Below are 21,916 nucleotides of genomic sequence, written 5' to 3' on the forward strand. Positions count from 1 at the left end.
TACAGTCCCTTACCCAAAATGCATTCAATACTGTAGAACAATGGTTTTTAAATCGCTGCCTCCTCCTAAACCCCCAAAAAATAAACTTTTACTGTTCACACCAACCCGAAAGTTAACCTTAATAAATTTCTCTCTCACATCTAATAATGGCACTTTTATATATCCTGAACCTACCACCAAACTTCTAGGTATAACAATAGATAGCAACCTTGTCAAAGGAAAAAACTTCAAAGACCAATACACATAAGGTTCAGGTTAAGGCACTTTAATTCTTGCGGCAAGGAGACAAAAACATGCAAAAATGCAGAGTTTGTCTGATTAGTAACAGGAAGTAAGCCATTCTTATACTGTTTTACAAGACATTGGCTTCTAAAGCTGATGTAATCAAATACAAGCCTACAATATTGTTTTTCACAGTAGATATTGTTCATGATTTTCTGCTGACATGACATTACATTACTAGATTTGTGAGAAACTTTTTGAAAAATAACATGGCCTTGGAGACCACTAGCTAGTTACAATTATTTCTACAGTGCTGTGTTACATTTCAAGGTACTCTGCTAAATCAAGCACAAAGCAAACACAGATTATAGTTCACATTCTTCAAGCAGTCTTTGTTCTACTTATCTATCCTTCCTGCAGCTGTGTATGTTCTCATATCACAAACAGAGCTAATTGTCTAAGTTTAATAACATTATAGAAACTGTATTGTTCTATTCATTATTTTCCTAACCCAGCAGAAAATCATCTGCTTCTCAGTAAATTTCCAAAGGCATAAACAAGATTTCAGCTGTGCTGACAAAATACAAGGTCAGAAAGCATTCGCAGTTTATATGGATTTATGCAGCATGAAATAGAATAAATGTGTTAACCCTTTGGGCTTTTAAAAGCACTAATGCACACATTATTACATATTTTTCTAACAAACCTTAACTTTGATATTCACATAAATAGCACAGTTAAAACAATCAACAAAATATTAGGATCCCTCTATAGAATCAAACCCTTTCTTACTCCAATGGTCAGGACCACTATAGCCAGAACTCACTTAATCTCCTCTCTACTTTATGCTTCTCCTATCTATACTAACCTTTCTAAGAACAACCTAAATAAACTGTCAGTCTCCTACAATAATATTGCCAGATTTGCAACTGCCTCTCTTTTTAGAACACATCAATGTCTTAATCTAAAGCAACTGGGTTGGCTTGAACTTCCAAACCAAATTCTTTTTCACCAGCTTACTATAGCCCATAAAACCCTGTACCAACCCACCAACACTCCAATACTCACTAGCATTATTACCCCTTACAACAATCTTAAGAATTTATGCTCCTCAAACAAAATACTTATCAATACTTGCAAAACCAACAACTTGTCAGGAGACTCGCTCTTCTCTAATGCTGTTGGAAAGCACTGGAATCTTTTACCCACTGAACTCATTTCTCTGGCTTCATTAACTCTTTTTAAGCAGAAGCTAAAACTTTTCTGCCATGCCCACTGGTTATGCCCCTGTACTAACCTTGACAAACTTTCCTCCCTCACACTAATGCAGTCTCCTCACCTGTACAGACTTACCTTTAAGAAACCAAATACTATGCCATGACAACTAAAATATATGTATATATGTAAATAGTAGCATATTTTTGTATATTTACCATGTACTACTTGAGTTATCCTTACTATGAATACTGTACTTTATATTACCAACAGATGATAAGTTTCACTGTTGCAACCTTTTATATTGTTTTATTATATCTCTCTTGGAGCTTATCTCTCCTTCTTTTTTATATGTATCTTGGAGCTTTTCTCCCTGGGCCTCTACTGAAAATGGACATATATCCAGTTAGACTAGCCCGATCAACAAATGTAAAATAAAATAAATAAATAAATAAATAACTTCCATCTGGCAAAGCCCACAGACCTACCCTGCTGGGAAAAACTTACAGTCAAGACCTCACCATTGGTGCCTCCTGCCATTTCTCAGAGACTGCTAAAGTATATCCTGCTAAGTGCACTAGTTTGTGATACCTGAACTGTTACTCCCATGTAGGCTACTCTGTTGCACACCTCCAGGCCATCCCCTGTCTCCCCTACCCTGCTTCCTCCACTTCTCCTACCTACCTGTAACTATTTCTTGTCTCTTACATCTCTCTGTTTGCCTAAACTCCACATCTGCTCTTTCTCTGGTCCCTCCTGCATTTCTCTATTTCCTTCTAGCTATCTCCTATATTTCTTTACTGAAGCACTGCCTTCCTTTCTTCAGGTTTTTCTTTGACTATCTCACCTGGCTGCTCCATCCCCCCTGCCGCTCCTATTCTCACTTCTGACACACTTACCTGCTTAATGATTGCATTTTTCTTTATGTGTTTTCTCCAAAGGTGTAGCCCTGCACCATTCTCCCTCGCTACAGTCGGACTCACTTCGCTCCCCTACCCTACCCCCATTCCCATCCACCCCCACTTCAATTACAGTTATACTATCCACTCCTTCCCCTTCCTTTCTACTCAGCCACTCTCAACACACTTCCTACCTACAATCACCCCTAGCCTTTCTACACCATAAATTGCATATTCATCACTTAATACCTGAAACCCACCACTCCCACCACAACTTCAATGTTCACATATTCTACCACATATCTTCACTTCTTTATCACACCACTTCTCATAATCCTATGTACACTAACCTCCTATTATTCCCCCTACCCAACCCTCGCATTCACTCTCTTACCTCAAGCTTCTCTGAAACTCTTCCTTTTATCTGCTCCTTTATCATATCCCCTTCACTCTTCAACTGCTCTATTAACTGTCTACATAAACCACACATTCGTCAAAACTGTTCATTCACTTGTAAATCTAAATCTAAACTCTATCTCTTACTATTTTCTCCACACACGTTTTTTACAAATAACATACTCCTCTCTGGAGACATTCATCCCAACCCTGGTTTTCTCTCCTCCCCTCCCACCCACATATCCCATAACACTCCCTCTACCTCTCACTCCCCTCAAAATTTCATCCACTCCCCTCCACCTAACCTGTCTAGTCACTAAATATACAAAGGCTTACTAACAAAATCACTGACCTACACACACGGATAGCCCATACTTCCCCTCACATTATTTCTTTATCTGAAAATTGGCTCAAACCACACATCACAAACAATGAAATTCTCCCACCCAGTTATAATATCTACCGCTCTGACAGACTGCCTAAAGAAGGGAGTGGAATAGCCATCTTCCACTCAGATAGCTGAAATCTCTCACCTATAACCATCCCTATACCTGACTTCTACCCAGCTGAACTACTCATTCTTAACTGCCACCTTAACCCATATAAGAAATTTGCTATCATTTCCATTTATATCCGCCCTTGAAACAATATTCCCACCCTAGAAAATATTCTGTCCTGGTTTTCCCGTAGCATACATTATGAAACCCTCATCCTCAGAGATTTCAACAGAGACTGGTCTAAACTTACAACAGACTCTCCACAAATTAGTTTAAACCTCCATGGATTTCATCAACTGATAATATCCCGCAGCCACTTCAACATAACCTCTTCCTCCAGTCCACTATTGACTGTATACTCACTAATACCCCAACCTCTACCATAGCCCAACTTCCTCTCCAGACTCCCTCAGTGATTGTCTCCCCATCTCTATACTAAGGCACTCTAACCAAACACCCAAACCACACCTTTACAGATGCTGTCAAAAACTTACTAACTACAATTCCACTCAATTTAACTCTATACTGTCTAATATTGACTGGTCAATCCTTTGGCATCTTCCTCTAGATGATACAGTGAGTAAATTCAATAACATTTCTCTGGATACCCTCAACTCTCTGATCCTCTCCAGGAAAATTAGAATCAAATCAAGATATGCTTCCTGGTTTACTAAAGACATTAGATCCCTTATTCACAAAAGAGATAATGCTTGGAAAGACTGGGTTAAGAAAACCGAGCTACCCCTACTAAAAATTACAGAGAACTGCAGAATCTTGTCAAGAAACAAACCAATAAAGACAAAAAATATATAACTCTGCCCAACTCAATGGCAAATCTAACCCATGTAAGTTCTGGTCCACTCTAAATAATATTTTTACTCCTAGCCACCCTTCCAACCCCCCTCCTTTCCCAAATACTTCTCCACTAGAGACTGCTACCCTCCTCACTAAACACTTCAATGATACAATCCAAAAACTCACTCCCTCCAACTCTAAGTCTACTACTACCCTTTCTCCCTCCCATCCACTCAATAAAAACCTCATCTCCTTTCAACCTGTTTCCACTTCTTACATCAAAACACTTCTTCTGAAACTGAAACCCAGGTGTATATCACATAATTGAAATCCCAAAATATCGAACACCATAAACTCGAACTTGGAATGTCGAAATGTGATATAATCGAAAGCTCAGAACAGCAAATTTTTTCCCAGGGAAAAAATGTGCTGTTCCGAGAAACGCACACACAACACAAGCACACCATAAAAAGTAATCCACACATATACACTTAAAATCCTACTTCTAACCCTACACTAAACCATACATAACTACTATCTATCCACTTACCTTAACCCAAACCCTAACCCTAAGGTCTGTAACTATCGCACACTCACCTTACCCGCTCCCTAACCCTAAGGCCCCTAACTATTACACACTCAGCTTACCCGCTCCCTAACCATAAGGTCCCTAACTATCCCATTCCCATACTCACCTTAATCCGGTCCGTTTGCACACTTACCTTAACCCAGTCCGTAATCTTCACACCACAGTGGAGAAAAAGCCCACCGAATTCTTTCCCTAGGAAAGAATTCCATGTTCTGCAGCTTCGCTATTTTCAGCATTCGGTGTTTTGGGTTGAATATTATAACATTCAAAATTTTACTACTTCAATGTTATAATATAAATCCTGAAACCCTGCTCTCCCTCCTCAGATAATCTTCCCTCGAGCTTCCTTACACTATCTGCTGAATCTATATCTCACCCAGTACCCATTGTCATCAGCAGGTCAGTTCAAGAAGCCACTGTACCTCACATCTGGAAATCCTTTTTCACAATCCCCCTCAATAAAGGAGGAAACTCAACAGACCTATCTAACTATAGACCCATCGCCATCCTATCCCCTCTCTCTAAAATACTCAAAAAATGCATTCATTCACAGCTTCTCAACTATCTCCTCCAGTATAACCTTCTCATCCCCACTCAGCATGGTTTCCGCCCTAACCATAGCACAACTACTGCCTTCCTATCATTTACAGATTCTATTGCTGAGGCCCATGACAACAACCAACTCATACCGTGTCTCTTCTTTGACCTATCTAAAGCTTTCAATACAGTCTCTACTACCTCCCTAACCTGGTTCTCTAGTTATCTCTGTCATAGACAGTAATCCATCAAATGGCTCTTATCTTGCGCCCCTTATATTCCAGTATCATCCGGTGTTCCACAAGGTTCCATCTTGGGTCCCCTCATATTTAATGTATTTACTAATGAACTTCACACATCCTGCCAACAATCCTCTCTCATCCAATATGCTGACAACTCTACTCTTATCTCCACCTCCAGCAATATCTCAGAACGTCTTACCCTAATGCAAAATACCTTCTTATCTACTGAAAAATGGCTATCCGATAATTTACTCATTCTAAACCCAAAAAAGACCAAGCTCTTACTCTTTTTCCCCCCATTACCTCTTTCATCACAAATCTACTTTTACTATTACATCCTCCAATAACACTATCAGAAAACCAGAACCTCAAACAAAGCTCCTAGGTGTCATCATTGATGATGAACTTAAGTTTAACTTTCACTTACTTCATTGTATCAAAAAATCTCACAAGAAACTAGGATTACTATATCACAATAAAAAATTCCTTAACTCCAATGCCAGATTCTCCCTGGCTCAGGCACTTCTCCCCTCCCTTCTATATGCTGCTGCTATTCTAACTTATATTCAATCCACAACCATGCCCAAGCTTCAACAAACATACCACAAAATAGCTCGACTCATTATGAACTCTCCTTATAACTCTCGTCACTGCCTAGCTCTAAATGCCCTCCAGTGGCTTGAACTCCCCCAACAACTCTTGCCATCACAATTTCAAATATTACACACCATTTTATACAAACCATCTTCATGTCTTGCTCTATCTTCCCTCATATCCCCCTACTCCCCATCTCGGACCCTAGATAGCTCTAACCAGCAACTTTTAGATCTTTACCATCCAAAAAGAAATGTGGGGAAACTTCTTTATAGATGCTTTGTGGACCAATCCTGGAACAAACTCCCTATACACATTCACTCCATTACCCACCCAGAACACTTTAAAAAAGAACTTAAACTAGATCTTCTCAACACTAAGACTTACCCCTGCCATGATCCTACCTAAACTCCAAATAAATACATATATCACAAACCATTTTCTATTGTTTCTTTTCCCAACACTAGAAATGCTTGCAATACTCTCCCCCTATTTTTATACTTGTACCTACTATGTTGTTACTTGGTTAATACCGTCTCTCCATAGTGAATGCTTGAATACCTTTTGGCATATATAATCTCTTTGGACAAATTCTAGATTGTTTATTCTGATTGCATTTGTTTAACTTTTGAGCTTTCTATGTTCTCACATTTTTTTACTCTAACTTTGTACTATCCTGAAGTGTTAAAATATCATATTTACTGTAATGTTTAGTGAGTGTGAATTTTAATTTTTTATTATGAAATAAATGTTTTTGTTTCTTTTTTGTAATTTGGAGCTTTTCACCGCTGGTCTCCACTGAAAATGGGTTACTGGCACAGTCGGACCAACCCGACCAACCAAATGTTAATAAATAAATAAAATAAATAAATTTCATCAAATGCAGTCATATTTTCAAAACTTCTTTCATTTGGATATTTAGTGATTGTTTTGTTCTGTTACATTTGATATGTGATGTTTGACAATCTGATATATAATCATTTAATTTTCATGAACTTAGCTGAAGCCAAGTTCCACTGCTTGTCTTAGAAAATACAGTGTCACAAGCCCAGTGAATATACCGTTTCTCATGTCAGTTCCATACATTATCTTAGCATTTAATAATTAGCTCAGAATATGGCTTTTGTGGAAGAGAGATTCCAGGCCTGTCACCTACTAAGGACATATGTGAGTTCCTGACAATTTTGCATAACAGAGGTTTCCTCATGCAGTCAAGGGATTTTATACTCTGAGCAGAACATTTATTATCTAATTCAGATGTTTATTAACCAAATCCAAACTCATGTACACTTAAGTTAATGGGTGGTTAAGTACAAACAAAATGAAGTAGTGATGGCATCCTTGAAGTCTAGAATCCTAAATAACAAAATATGCATTGTCCACTGAGAAGTCAGAAACCACATTAGATTTACCTTGCGACCTTTTATTAAATAAGTCATTGACAACCAATAATGATGCCACAATAATTCATATGCAGCATATAAGTCAATACCATCAAATAATTATCTCAAGCCAGATGGCATAATTTCCCTGTTCTGGCTGTGACTTCAGAAAAAATGAGTGTGTATTCTAAGCTACCTCAGACATCTAACTCATACTTACAAGCTGCATACCCCATGATGTCGTCACCGGTCAAATCTGGGTCCAACTTGAGGAGAACCAATGCCACTGAGCAGCAACAGGGAAAACACACTGAGGGGGGTAAAACCATAAGACCGCCACCTGATCTTGCAATAGGGGGTTGGGTGTGAGGGTCAGAGTGCATGCTGACAGATCTGTCAAGCAGAAGGAAAAGCATTCCCATAAATAGGGAGTGCGACTGTTCACACCCACTGGTGATGACTTACAGACTCACGGACAGCAAGCCATTACTAGGTAAGTCACCATTGTTACCAAGCTGAGTCAAACACTACATCAGTTTGACTTTGCAACCTTTTATTAAATAACAGTCATTGGCAACCAATAATGATGCTACAATAATTCATATGCAACATATAAGCCAATACCAGCAAACCATTACCTCAAGCCGGATGGCATAACTCAACCTGTTCTGGCTACCACTTAAAAAAAAGCTACCTCATATCTAGTGGAAAACCCATCTAACTCATACTTACAAGCCACATACCCCTTGATGTGGCCACCAGTCAAATCTGTGTCCAACTTGAAGAGATCCGAGGCCACTGAACAGTAACGGGGGGGGGGGGACACAAGGGGGGGGTGAAGTTGGAAGGCTGCCACCAACCACCATGTGACATGGCATTCCTCCCAAATAGCTGGTCTTGCAAATAGAATCTGGGTCATGGAAGGAACCAAGTTAAACTTTGACACACTTCTGAATAGCAAAAACAATATTCAAATTAAACACCTCAAAACCCATGTTATTCAAATGAACATTGTCCAAATCACACAGAAATCAGCCTCTAGTCTGTTAATGTCACTGCTAACCGAAAAGCACACAACTTCCAAACAGAAAAAATGCAGTTGTAGGCGCTGTTCTCCAGTAACAATAAAGGTTTTCCTCTTAATAAAACATGGAAACTCAATTTCAATAAATTCAAGGTCCAAGTCCAACAGACCACTAGGGAAAACGTTTCAAGACACCAATTTATTTGACAAAAAAAACAGATTAAGCGCTTTCATCTCCCATGTGGAGACTTCATCAGAATCTGTTACACATACAAATCTTCAGTTTAAATACATCTAAGTAAAACACACTTGATTCATCTTGACTTCTAATAGGCTGGCCATTAATTGACACTAATTAACATTGAGGTAATGCTGAACCAAACCTTTGGTAATTTACACTTGAATGTTAATACGAAGTTATAGAGGTTCATAGGAATTCATGATCTTAACATTTCATAATTTTGTTTCCAACTTATATAAATGTTGTAAAAATTAAATACAAGTAAAATCATCAAAGAAATTGTGACAGGAAATACTCATTTCTTATTAATACATTAGTTTGGTGTATAAATACCAATAAATATATAAAAATATAAAAAATATATATAAAATGTATGTAAAATATATATATAGTATAAAAATATTGTATGTTAAAACCAAATTTATTCTTGTACCTTAAATAGTGTTAACAACTATATTTTAAGCTACACCCTTAATAAAAATAAAATATATTATATGTACATGCTCCATAAGGACTAAATCTGAATATTTTATTTATTTATTTATTTGTTTACATAAGTTACAACAGTTAACCATCTATCGATGTCTCTTTGGGTCATCAGCGAGAATCTTAAGGGCTGGGTTGATGGATATGTGGTCATTCAATCCATAATTTCCACATGCGTCCAACCTTAACTGCCAAACCATCTCCCTAAATTCCAGTTTGGTTTCCCAATCCCCCCCCTCTCTTGCTTCACCACCTCTTCCAATATCCAAAATTTAAAATCTGCATCTCTACATATCCGGGTATGTCTAAATAAGGCGTTGTTGTCGTTCATTTTGATAATATCTCTATTGTGTTCATATATACGTGCCCTTAAATTACATTCAGTTTTCCCTATGTAGTATTTCAGACATTTCTTACAGTAACACAAATATACCACCCCTTTTGTATAACAACTGTAGTATTTACTACCTATTAATTTCAAATTTATATTTGGTAGTTCCAATTCTTTAGTATCTGCCATAAAAACACATTGTTTGTCATGGACATGCAGAATTGTCATATAGCTGAAACACCTGATGTTCATAATGGACATTTGCATATATCCCATGTGCCTCTGATTCAAGAGGTTTGAGTGGTCACTCAGTGGACGTTCTAGCTTGGCTGGAGTTTTCATTTAGTTTTTACTGATTGTTTTTTTCTGTGTGACCTTCTTACTCTTTGTTTCATTCTTTGAATGACCTGAACAGAATGCCCTTCCATGTCCAAATCTGAGGTATGACTTATCCGGAAGGAATACGAGGAATAAGCTTCTGAGTGAATTCATTTCCTCACATGCAAACCAAGCCAAAGCTTTTCTCTGTGGGAGTAATGTATATAGCAATCTGAACCAATGTACGAGGCAAATGACCAACCCACTGGCCTTGTCTAAATCAACCTGCTGTGCTTTCCCAGCTTGATGATTTTTACATTTTTTTAACCAAATCATAATAAAAATCACTGTGGATGACATGGTCCTCCCAAAAAAGGTAAAGGAGTAGTTCATTGACACAGATCGCACCCTCATAAAAGCATGTGAACAAAGCTGCTGTAGTAACAAACATATGAAATTCACCCATAGTCTTATAGAGGTCTTGAATAACAAGGGGAAGGAGTTGTCTCCCAATTTTCTGGAATCCTGTGAAGGTCCGCAAATATTCTCAAGGTCCATGAGTACCCTCCCAGTAATGCAATGGCCTGATACAGCCTGAAGGCCTCAAAATGTTCCAACCATTCTAAAGGATATATATATATATATATTTTAGAATTCAATATATATATATATTTGTTTTTAATTAACATTCTTTGCAGTCTTAAGATAACCATCTCCTCAGCAGCCCCATACGACTCTCAATATTTTCCTTTCATTTATTTTTTTTTAATTAATTTATCTAAGAAAAGGCAGCTAACCTTTTGCAATCTAGCACTGTACAGGTGACTAAAGAGTTGCCATACAGCTGGTAATCCCTACACGACCCTTGACCTCTTACCTGACCAGTCACTGCCAGCAGACTCCATCTTTTGTCTTCAGCATACCTGCTGGTGAATCTGTCAAGCAGAAGGTGAAGCATTCCCTTAAATAGGGAGTGCACTTGTTCACACCCTCTGATGATAAATTGCGGGCTTGTGGAGCCGATACTAAGTAAGTTGTCGTTGCTGAAGTGCTATTCTGGCTGGAAAACTCTGAAAAAATGTGCAGTTTTAAATACCTTGTCTGAGAATGTACCAGTTATTTCACAGATTATGAGACAATGCTTTTTCATTAGAGAACCTGCAAGATGAGTGGCAGCATTTTCTAAATTCATAACTGGTAATCTTTAATCTTAGATTTAGGTTAAGACTCTTAAATATGAAGACAGAATTTATCCACTCACATGGACTACTACTATACCACTTCTATGGCATCCAATGAATATGAGCATAAGGATTTTTAATTAGTTCACGTGACATAAATATAGCTGGCTAAACAGTATCTGTAGAAATCTGACAGTTTCTATCCATATATTGTCTGGTTAAACAACTTCTTAAATAATATGTGCATCCAAAATATTAATAATAGGAAGAAAAACTTGAAAAGATATTAAGGAGGTTAGCAAAGACAAATGTATTATAGACAGAGTAGTCATTAATATTCCACCTTCCTCCACCTTTCCAGACTATTACTTCTGCTGTGAATCAGATAATAACACTGTTATATTTTTTTACATTAAAAAATATGGCCAATAAGTTTATACTTGGGGATTTTTTTTTCCTTTTAGGATGGAATTCATGATGCCCTAGATGATTATGTTTCAGAGTTATTATTTAGTACAAATGCAAAAGCTAGGGTCATGGATGGATTGCATTTATAATGAAAAGATGAATGGTCAAATAAGATGCAGCTGTAATAAAAACAATCTAAAACAATCCTCTTTGTAAGGTAAAAGTATTAATTCAGCTTGGTAGGAACTTTAGCATTAGGTAACACGAAGGCATGTAAGTCTGCTAATTTCAAGGATATGTTGCTTAACCCTCTGTTTATTAGCAGAATAGGAAATTGTTGGACAAATTTTAGGGGGGGGGTATACATTTCTGTGCTTCTTAGTCTGTAAGGAAAAAAAAAAGAACTGTCAGAAGGGTGTTTGTTATTTGTATCTCAGTATGTCCCTAAAATATGTTAATAATAGTTTATTAAAACATGTGAGCTATCTTACAGGGTAATGTAGTAGGACTATATTAATGTATTTCCCTCACAGGTTATACAGATTTGTGTGCACATCTCATACATGCATTTTAGTGAATGGTTGTTTGAACCATGCCATCTTTGAAAGGTCAATCTCTTTCAACAATGCTCATTCCTTTTTTGTCATTTGTTGGCTTTCAGGTTTATGATAAGCCTTTCCAGTCTGTCAATTTCAATTTACATAAGATTGTCCTAAATTAGGGGTTGAAGTAACAATGTGCTAACGACCTTGTTTTTTAGTGACGATGAGAGAAAATATTTTGTGTAACACACCTAATTTGCTAGTGCTTTTTTTCATTTTTTTTAATTACGTGGTTAAAATTCAGATAAATGTTATCTACTAAACCAATTGCATACCAAAGTATATCCAACTGATTAAGATTTCATCCAGTGCTATATTATTTCATTGTTAATTGCTGTTGCCCTTTTTGAAGCAAGGACTGAATACATAATGTCAGAATAAATCAGTTAAAATTACATTATTGGGAAATTATATTTTCCCCATAACTTTGTAGCTCTGAGATAAAAGTTGAACGGTAGAGGCTCCAGCAATATATCTTAGACTATACAGATTAATATTCTCATTGGAAAGTGATGGTAGAACCTTATCTGACTCTTTGTATGTTTATTAACATAATGTCACATAAGAAAATTGCCAAATTGCTAAGATTTAAGGTTTTTATCTTAGTGAGATGTACTTTATCATTGTACGGATCTTTGACAGGTAAAGAAAGACTTCAACTTTTGCTTCCCCAGAGTCTATCCTGTGAAGAACATGATCAATCATCTTGACTATAGTTGTATCAATCCTTTAATTAGACCTAAGTCATGCTACAAATTAGCAATCAGCCACAGAATTCATGTTTATGTACAAGTTTGGACGTTGTCAGAGCTAATTAAGAGAGATCTACTATTATTATCTTTTCCTTATTTCAAGAGTCCAAAATTGATGGAATCCTTCCAGCTCAAAATGACCATGCCATACTTAGAAGATATTAGCATAACAGTTGCATTAATCGCACATCTTAGTATTTGTGCCTCTCAGATGGAGTAGAGGGATAAAGCTTGACTGGTGTCCCAGCTGGGTTAGATTAGTGGTTTGGGTGACTAATGGAGTGGCAAGGGAGGATGCGTGTACCACCCATCCCGAGGATGGGAATTTACTTGGGTATTCCCTGCAGTGATCTCTAGTGGAGATTGGGATATCCCATTGGGGATGTTATTGAAATTGGTGGAATGGCTGAGCTGCTGCTGTGGTGTGGCAATATGCTACATGCCCCCATTGCACATAAGTCCCTCAGACACTACTAAGAAGACTGCAGTGGGAGAGAGGATATCATTTTGTAGGCCCAAGTGCAAAACCCCCAACAGCTAAAACACCTAAGACACCTTTAGGTTCTGTGACCGGTCCCAGCTGCATCAGAGTAATTCCAGAGGGGGAGAGGAAGCTGGCATACCCTGCATGAAGTAGGGTTCTGGGTAGAAAGGCCATAGGATGATGCATGGGAGCAAAAATGCTAAAAAACTCATACTATTTTGAAATGTATTCTATTAGCTAATGAAAACCTCCATTCTTGCTCTTTCCTATTAATTTATAGATGTAGTTTTGCTGATGCACAGGTAAAAATGAAAACAAGAAACTCACTCTGTTCCTCTCTATCATGTTTTGGACAGAGTGAGTGATTGCTTAACAATGAAATAAAATCTACAGGTCAGATATCAGCTGTACCATCTAATTCTACAATGCTTGGGTTTTCTATCACATAGGCTTAGGTAAGTACTAGGCTAGTGGGCCTTACAGGATATTTTAAGCTTAGCCAAATTCCGTTTGAAAGGTGAGAATCAAATCCTGTAACTCTTGACTTTGGGGTAAACATCTTAACCGTTTTACCAACTTCCAGTCCCATAGGTCTATGGGTAAATATTAGGATAGCTACCCTTGAGAGCCATTTTAATCAAAGCCAATTTCCCTGAAATGTGAGAATCAGACTCTCTACTTTGTCTCTGAGATGTAAACACCTTAATCATTATACCAACCCTTGAACATGTGATTGTCAAAATAAATTTGCTTACCATTGCTAGTTGCCTTATACAATTATCTTTTAAGTGGTGCCAGTTGCATCTGTTTGTTGCTCTTTAAGTGCTAGTATGCTGGCATTCTTGTGTCCATCTTTTCCATAATAAGTAAGTATCAGGTGTTATCTCTTTGTATTGTAATGGATACCTATCAGTTGATCGAGTGTGCAGAAACTTGAAATTCATATCAATGAGATGATATGATCGAATTTCCAAAAACGTGAATGGAGATCACACTACAGTGAGGCTCAGGAAACTGACTGTTTTCCTCAATATATAGTGTAATCTCGGAATTTAAATACATAATTTGCAGGGCAGGACATATGCAGGGAGGCTTGCTCTCCCTACAAAAACATAAAAAGATGTATTTTTGTGTTTTTTTTTTTAATGGTTGAGTTTTCAGAAATTCAGCCATATTGTCCCACCGATATGAATTTCAAGTTTCTGAAAACTCAATTAACTGACATAGATTCATTATAACAGATTTTACCTCACGACATAGTTACATTTATAAACTTTCTGTGATCCTGAACTTTTTTATGTATTAGACATGCATAGCCTGCTCAAAACTTTGGAGAATTTATTAGTGAAACTAGTTACTTATGTATGTGTGCTTATACAGAGGATGGAGTGCATTTCTGTATTCCTTTGCTATGCTGAATCAGCTGATTAACTACTCAGTCATAGCTAAAATGACTGTACATGACATTTGTTACATCTTCATTCTCCATTTTATACAACAGAGCAGAATTATAACATTGGAACCATAAACTTCATTTTTAATTTCTTAGGAGTAATTTAGATTTTGAGTTGTTATATATAACTTCTTGTGACTTGCAACTTATCACACCATTAAACGTGTGTCTAGGCAGTTGTAAAAGATGACACCTTCATACTGTTTCTAGTGCTTCTTCTTCTCTTAGAGAACAGTATTTTGGTTCTGGGCCAGTCTGAAGGTGATTCAAGACTGTAAATTGGTGAAAGGGGAAAGTGTAGTTAGGCAGCATAGAATGGTGGTGTGTAGGATGACGTTGGTTATCAAGAAGAGGAGGAGGAGTGTGAGACCAGTGCCAAGGATTAAATGGTGGAAGTTGAAAAAGGGTGATTGTGAGGTGGAGTTCAGGGAAGAGTTAAGACAGGCACTGGGAGGCAGTGAAGAGTTACCAAACAGCTGGGTAACTACAGCAGACCTGGTAAGGGAGACAGCTAGAAAGATGCTTGGTGTGACATCTGGACAGAGGAAGGAGGTCAAGGAGACCTGGTGGTGGAATGAGGAAATACAGGAGAGTATACAAAGGAAGAGGCTGGTAAAGAAGTGGGATTGTCAGAGATATGAAAAAAGTTGACAGGAGTATAAGAAGATGAGGTGCATGGCAAACAGAGAGGTGGCGAAGGCTAAAGTTAAGGCGTATGGAGAGTTGTATGAAAGGTTGGACACTAAAGAAAAGGACCTGTACCAATTGGTTACACAGAGGGACTGAGCAGGGAAAGATATGCAACAGGTAAGGGTGATAAAGGACAGTGAGGGAAACGTACTCACAAGCGAGGAGAATGTGTTGAGCAAATGAAAGGAATACTTTGAGGGGCTGACGAATAAAGAGAATGAGAGAGAGAGAGAGAGAGGGTTGGATGTTGTGGGGATTGTGAATCAGGAAGTGAAACAGATTAGCAAGGAGGAAGTAAGGACTGCTATGAAGAGAATGAAGAATGGAAAGGTGGTTGGCCCAGATGACATACCAGTGGAAGCATGGAGGTGCTTAGGAGAAATAGCAGTAGAGTTTTTATTCAGATTGTTTAATGAAATCGTAAAAAGTCAAGGGATGCCTGAGGAGTGGAGAAAAAGTGGAAAAAGTGTTTTGGTACCTATCTTTAAGAATAAGGGTGATGTGCAGAGTTGTAGTAACTATGGAGAGATAAAACAGATCAGTCGCAGCTTGAAGTTATGGGAAAGAATAGTGGAAGCTAGGTTAAGAAGGGAGGTGATGATTAGTGATCAGCAGTATGGTTTCATGCTGGGAAAAAGAACTACAGATGCGATGTTTGCTGTGAGAGTGTTGATGGAGGAATATAGAGAAGGTCAAAAGTAGTTGCATTGTGTCTTTGTGGACTTAGAGAAAGCATATGACAGGCTGCCTAGAGAGAAGTTGTGGTATTCTATGAGGAAGTCACGAGTGACAGAGAAGTATGCAAGAGTGGTACAGAATATGCACGAGGGTAGTGTGACAGTGATGAAGTCTGTGGTGGGAGTGCCAGATGCATTTAAGGTGGAGGTGGTATTACATCAAGGATCAGCTCTGAGCCCTTTCTTATTTGCAGTGGTGATGGACAGGTTGACAGATGAGATCAGACAGGAGGCCCCGTGGACTATGATGCTTGTAGATGACATTGTGATCTGTAGTGACAGTAGGGACCAGGTTGAGGAGACCCCGGAGAGGTGGAGATATGCTCTAGAGAGGAGAGGAATGAAGGTAAGCAGGACTAAGGCAGAATATATATGTGTGAATGACAGGGAGACTAGAGGAATGGTGAGGATGCAGGGAGTAGAGTTGGCAAAGGTGGATGAGTTTAAGTACTTGAGATCAACAGTTCACAGTAATGGTGAGTGTGGAAGAGAGGTGAAGAAGAGAGTACAGTCAGGGTGGAATGGGTGGAGAAGATTGTCAGGAGTGATTTGTGACAGACAGGTACCAGTAAGAGTGAAAGGGAAGGTCTACAAGAGGGTAGTGAGACCAGTTATGCTATATGGTTTGGAGACGGTGGCATTGACAAAAAGGCAAGTGTCAGAGCTGGATGTGGCAGAGTTAAAGATGTTAACATTTGCACTGGGTGTGATGAAGATGGACAGGATTAGGAATCAGTATATTAGAAGGTCAGCTCAGGTTGGACAGTTTGGAGACAAAGCCAGAGAGGCGAGATTGCATTGGTTTGGACATGTGCTGAGGAGGGATGCTGGATATATTGGGAAAAGGATGCTAAGGATGGAGATACCAGGTAATAGGAAAAGAGGAAGGCCTAAGAATAGGTTTATAGATGTGGTGAGAGAGGACATGCATGTGGTTGGTGTGACAGACCAAGATGCAGAGGACAGGAAGAAATGGAAACAGATGATCCACTGTGGCGACCCCTAATGGGAACAGCCTAAAGAGAAGAAGAAGATTGCCATAGCATGATTAAGAGTTTAAACTCATAATGTGTCTTTTCTAGTTTAGTTACTTGAAAGGTTAGTGTTAGAATGGACTTACACTATGAAACTCTTTAACTGTTTTACTGTTTAAAATTATTGTCTATTACTGTATTAATACCAACAGCCACTCATGTTGTATGTCATGAGCTCTACTTTGTGTTACATTCACTTGTACAAACTGTGGATCTTTTCTCCCCGGGCATCTGCTGAAAAAGAACCTGTGTCCAGTTGTAATTTCCCAATAAACAAATGTAAATAAAATAAAATAAAATAAATAAATAAAATGAAAATTCTGAATAAAACTTTCAGTGTAGTTTGACACATCCAAAGATTTCTGGTGGCTATATGAAGTCTAGAAGTTGAAGTGCTCTTCATTACAACAAAATCAATGGCTATGATAAGATTTCTGAAGTTGAGAAAATAAATCCATAACAATATAATATGCCTTTAATGAACTTAGACATTTCATTATGATACAGCTAGCATCCTGTAGTTTTCAAAACTTTGTGTAGGTCTGAATTTTGGATTTCTCTAAATATGTTTATGTCGTCAGTGACGTGTCTGACAGTTGTCATTTCCTCCTGCACTTGCTTTTCTGAGTTATAAGTAATTGTGCAACTGTGTTAATCCCAAAATCCAAATATTTATATTTTTAAAGCACAAGGAGTAATAAATATTACGATGCTGCTTCTCTAAGACAAAAGTTCTAATTGGTTGTACCTCACTGTGTAGTTTAGTTTGCTGAAAATATCCCATTCATAACAAGATTTGTGTTATCAAATGGGCATCAGATGCCTCACTGTGGAAAAGGCTGATGGTCCTGTCAACAATGATTCTGAATTCTTCAGCATTGTTTAGCTTGATTCAATTAGTAATAGTCAACAAAATGGTAACTTTTTATGTCATATTTGCTTCTTCAAGATTTAAAAGTTATTTTTACCCATTTCACCTATAATGAAAAATAGCTTTTCCTTTATGACACTGATGTACAAGTTTTTCTAAGAAACATGTCAGCAGTTTGTCTTAAAATTTTGCAGTTTTTCTTTGCAAGTTAATATGTCTGTGTAGGGATTCACTTTACATGCTCGAAATGCTAAAATATCGAATTTTAATATTTACATTACATTTACAATTTTAAAATTGTAAAGTCAAATGGACGGAAACCCCGAACCCGGAAGTGTTGAATGGATTATGTTGAAGCCATGGTACAGATAGCGCATTAGGTAAGTGTACTGTTTTTGAGGTTTTGGAGAGGGTTTGTGAGTGTTTGAGTGTGTTGGAGTGTTTGAGGTGTGGGTTAGGGTAGGTATTGTGCAGTGTGAATGTGTTAGTGTTGGGAGTGCTGGTGTTTGTGTATATGTGATGTGCGTTTGTGCGGGGGGGCTGTGGAATGTGCAGTGCTGGGTTGTGTGTGGTTTGGAGTGTTGTGTAACCTCGGAGTTAGTATATATAAGTGGAGGGGTGTTGGGGGTGCAGGAGACTTGCCCCCCTGCATATACTAAGGGTATGTGTGTGTATGTGTTTGGTTGTGTGCGTCTGTGGTATATTTATTGTAGGGAAATGTTCGGAGGTATGTACAGTGGTGTATGTATGTGTTTTGTTGTGTGTGATGTGTGTTTGATGGGAGTTTGTATATTCGCGGTTTTGTGTTTCGCATTTGTGTATGCTCGGTGTTTAGGGGATTCGACTTTATAGTTTTGTGATACTGAATTTCGATAATTCAGTATTTCGATGCTATAAGGTGAATGCCTGTGTAGACATTTTGCAAATTCTGTACAACTGACTTTTTAGTGTATTGTAACTGCAAAAGAATTCACTATCACATTCTCTGCATATGGATAACTATAAAATGATTCCCCAGTTCCTTTGACTACATATATTCAAGACTCTTTTTTTTTTCTCCTGTTTGCTGTAAGGACCTTCTTTTAGGCATGTATCTGTTGTTAAAATTAATGTTATGATTTGCTTAGGTAGTATGTATCCAGTGTATTTGCACATAAAACTTATTTTGGTAAAATCTCAGGCTATGCTTTTAATGACAGAAAAAAGTACTTACTTTTTGCACTTTAAACATGCATTGCTCCTCGTTTTGGCTCTTTTTTACTTTCTGTTGCTTTTCAGTCTGAATTTTTGTTAAGTATTTTAATAAGCCTAGATGCTGTTTTCTAACTTTATCAAGAATCTTGTTTTCTTTTCTTTCTAGATTTAATATCCTTTTCTCTTCATTCTTCCCAATATGAACAAATATTTGTTTTAAGTATTAATAACATTTATTAGAAAAAACAGAACTATTTATTCACGTTTGTTGCATACTAAGCTCTATCTCTCTTTCCCTGTCTCACACACATACACACACACACACACACACACACACACACACACACACACACACACACACACACACACACACACACACACACACACACACACACACACACAATGTGTACAACTGTAGTATTTGAAGGGAAGAAAGAATCTGAACACACATCTGTGTTTATTATATATTTATTTACTGACATTTGCTTACAAGGAAAGTCTGACTGGACAATGGTAACCATTTTCAGCTGAGTTCTGGGGACAAAAGCTCCAATAAAGTCAACATTAAGATACTCACATACATAAGTAACATATGAGAGAAATAACTATTGCAATTGACTTACTATAGCTGCTATAGGAAATTAAATACAATGTTTTTATGGTATAAACACACAAATTGATTGACTTACAGGAAGTGGCAAAACAGTGATAGTACAGGGCATTTCCTGCAGATCTCTCAAGACTGTAGTTGAAGGGATTTTCTTTTATTTTATGATATAATAGCATATCTCTAACAGGAACATGGTCACACTCAAGCAAACAAACAAGCAAGCACACACATACAAACACACACACACACACACACACACACACACACACACACACACACACACACACACACACACACACACACACACACATGCATGCACTAGCCTAGTTATGCACAGATGCAGGCACACAGACACACAAACACACATGCACACACAGACACACACACACACACACACACACACACACACACACACACACACACACACACACACACACACACACACAAGGAAAGATGAACAACTTTTATATTATAAGTACAGCAATAGTTTTAATGCACAGCTCTATCTCACAAGAACACTCTCACACACAAAGAAACACACTCATGCACATGAATTCTGACACACACACACACACACACACACACACACACACACACACACAAATTCACTCACTCACTCACTCACTCACTCACTCACTCACTCACTCACTCACTCACTCACTCACATACTTCTCAATTTTCAAGCCAAGCTTAATTGGGAGAAAAATGCACAAAGCTTTTAATTATAAAAGGCAGAAATCAGGAACAACTTTTAATTATTACCCTAATTCACATAAACGTTAGTAGAATAGCAGGTCTTTGCATCAGTGTGCATTTTCACAACAATAAGAATTGTGAAACTATAATTTCTGAAGCTAAACTATGGAACAACCTACCAAATAGTATTACTAGTATAGACAACCACAAGAAGTTTAAACTTACACTAAAAACTACCTCTAGAATTCCTAGACATGCCTTTGTTCAAGATGATATGTATCTTCCACATGCCTATGTCCTTCCCGCTTAACTACACCCCTCTTGCATCCCTATGTTTTTTTTTTCCTCGCAAAACCCTCTAATCATTCAGCTTATAGTATATAAACTACTAACCAAAAATCCCCCCTTCTTTTGGAACTACTCAGCTTAACTCACAATCTCCTGTAACACTCCTTCCCATTACACTTTCTCTTTTACTTCTATTTCCCACTAACCTTTATAGTCTTAATATTACTTTTGTCTCTCAAAACCTCTTGTAACATTATTTAAAATGTAAAATTGCCATATACATTCATTGCTACCAAATGTTGCTGCACAAATGTATACCATGAAATGTTCAATTTGATTATGTACATATGTGATGATATATTTACTGCTTTTGTAAAATGACTAGTATATTAACTTTGATGATTTATTGTACTACTATTGTCAACACTATATGACTTTCCTGGTCACCAAATGTCTATGAATAAATAAATAAATAAATAAATAAATAAATAAATACGTTATCTACTGCTGTAATCCTCAACAATTTACCAAAAAAGTCAAAATTTTTATGAGTGACAGATATGAAGCAAAACCAGGGATTTTCTGTAAAATTCTGAATAGCTGAGAGGTATGCTCACACACCAATCTGTTCCTTTCCACTACACAGGCATAGTACCCCATTGACACATGGATGGACATAATACAAAGACATCCTTTAGAAAATCAAGCAAAGGCCTCTGTGGGATACCCTGTGAGGAAGGGCAGGCTTTCAATGTGCATAACAAAAGCATGGTGCAGACAGATTCAAGAAATGTCAGCACCAGGTTTTATCTAGATAGAAAGTGACTAATGGGAGTGTAGAAAAATTTCCAAAGTGTGTAAGTATATGTACTGACAACATGAATATTGGGCAAAATCTTCCACAGACATCACCTGTTACTTTTATTATTATTTATTATTATTTATACTATATAATGTTGAAGCAGCATATAATGATATATTCACATGATTAAAATGCAGATTTTTATTTTTTGATATAATATGTTTTTCAACATTTCTTTTTAAGTACTTTGTACATTAAACTTTTTTCTTTGACAAAAGGTGATAACATTTACAATTGTCCTTGAGCACTGTGTTAGACTTAGCTTCTGCAGTGGTTGCTATTACTT

Source organism: Protopterus annectens, chromosome 5.part0, assembly GCF_019279795.1.
Source record: "Protopterus annectens isolate FY-2018-M chromosome 5.part0, PAN1.0, whole genome shotgun sequence".
Classification (NCBI taxonomy): Eukaryota; Metazoa; Chordata; order Ceratodontiformes; family Protopteridae; genus Protopterus; species Protopterus annectens.